The 2,081-nt window shown below is 39.8% G+C and overlaps 1 pseudogene; it reads left to right on the top strand.

Moving 5' to 3' along the window:
* The first annotated feature begins 693 nt into the window (after window positions 1-693).
* On the top strand, window positions 694-1,615 carry LOC125120670 (olfactory receptor 4C46-like; annotated as a pseudogene).
* The last annotated feature ends 466 nt before the right edge of the window (window positions 1,616-2,081 follow it).

Below are 2,081 nucleotides of genomic sequence, written 5' to 3'. Positions count from 1 at the left end.
ATACAAGTGATATCATAAGGCATTTGGCTTTCTCTTTCTGACTTACTTCACTCAATATGAGAGTCTCTAGTTCCATACATATGGCTGCAAATGGCATTATGTTTTTCTTTTTTATGGCTGAGTGGTATTCCCTTGTGTATATACGCCACATCTGCCTATCTATACCACATAAACCAATCATCTGTTGATGGAAAACTGGGTTGTTTCCATGTCTTGGCTATTGTGAATAGAGCTGCAATGAACATACGGGTGCATGTGTCTTCTTTAAGGAAAGTTTTGTCTGGATATATGCCTCAGAGTGGGATTGTTGAAAAGTTAATTTTCAGGCTTCTGTCCCCTTGATAAGCTTCATCCCACTTCGTCCAAGTCACACAAAACTCTCCACTATATTTGTACACAGATTCCCTTTCTCTCAAGTCTGTCTTCCCCTTCCAATCATTTTCTACTATTCTTACATAATAGTCTCAGATTGACACTCATATTCTCATTTTCTCATACACTCACAATTTAAAAACATGCAAGAGATCAGAACAAATTTATTATCTCAAGGAAAGTCCTAACAGAACACTGAAAGCAGTATAACATAGGCATTTGTTATTTATTATATGGACGGGCTTAATAAACTCAAGGTTGAGTTTTAAAAAATGAATTTGTTTTATTTTCAGATAACATGGTTAACAGTAACAGAACTACATGGAGACTAGGAATGATGTAATGGATTTCATTCTACTAGGAGTCACACAGAATCCACAGGTGCAGAAAGTAATATTTGTTGTGTTTTTCGTCATCTACACTGTCTCTGTGGGGGGAAATGTGCTCCCCATGGTCACCATCACTACCAACCCATTAATGGGGTGCCCCATGTACTATTTCCTGGCTCATCTCTCTTTTATCAATGCTTGCTATTCCTGTGTGGATACCCCTAAACTGGTTGTAGACTCACTCTATGAAAAGAAAACAAGCACTTTCAATGCATGCATGATCCAAATCATTGGGCAACATTTCTTTGGAGGGGCTGATATCCTGCTGACTGTGATGGCCTATGACTGATATGTGGCCATCTGCAAGGCCTTGTACTATGCAACCATCATGAATCGGCAGCTATGTGGCCTGCTGGTGGGAGTGTAATGGGTGGGAGGTTTTTCCATGGATTCATACAGATACTCTTCATCTTCAGATTGCCCTTCTGTGGTCCTAAAATCATAGATCACTTTATATGTGACCTGATTCCTTTGCTTAATCTGGCCTGCACCGATACACTCTAGGGCTCTTTGTTGCTGCCAACAGTGGATTCATCTGTCTGTCAAACTTCCTACTCTTGGTTGCATCCTATGGGGTCATCCTTCAAACCATAAGGACCAAAAGCTTGCAGGCCAGATGCAAAGCCCTCTCTACCTGTGTCTCCCACATCACAGCAGTTGTCATATTCTTTGTGCCCTGCATATTCGAGTACATGTGACCAGCAGTTACTTTACCCATTGATAAAGCAGTTGCTGTATTCTACACTATTATAACTCCCATGTTAAACCCCTTAATCTATACCTTGAGAAATGCCCAGCTGAAAAATGCCATCAGGAAACTCTTTAGCAGGAAAGCCATTTCAAGTGAAATATAAATATGCCTAGAGCCCTAATTTGATTTAACATATCAAGAGACAGAAGGACATTTTTTTTATTCTCAGAAAATAATACCTGTGAGAGAATGAACATAAAAACCACTAGAAAGCATATATTCTGTCAAAAGGGGAATTACAATGGGTGCACAAAAATTTAAACAAACAAACAAAACAAACAAACAAAAAAATTAGCCCAGACTATTCTCTAAGTATTTGGAAAATTCCATCAAATTGGGGCACACTGTAACTAAATTCATCAATTCATCTGGATGCAAAATTTTTATTCTTTTTTTTTTTGTCTTTTTGCCTTTTCTAGGGTTGCACCTGTGGCATATTGAGGTTCCCAGGCTCAGGGTCTAATCGGAGCTGTAGCCGCCGGCCTACACCAGAGCCACAGCAATGCGGGATCCAAACCGTGTCTGCAACCTACACCAATGCAATGCTGGATCCTTAACCCACTGAGCAA

This window comes from Phacochoerus africanus, chromosome 2 (assembly GCF_016906955.1).
Source record: "Phacochoerus africanus isolate WHEZ1 chromosome 2, ROS_Pafr_v1, whole genome shotgun sequence".
NCBI classification, from domain to species: Eukaryota; Metazoa; Chordata; class Mammalia; order Artiodactyla; family Suidae; genus Phacochoerus; species Phacochoerus africanus.
The sequence above is the reverse complement of the archived record's forward strand: the minus strand, read 5'-3'. Positions and strand labels throughout refer to the sequence as shown.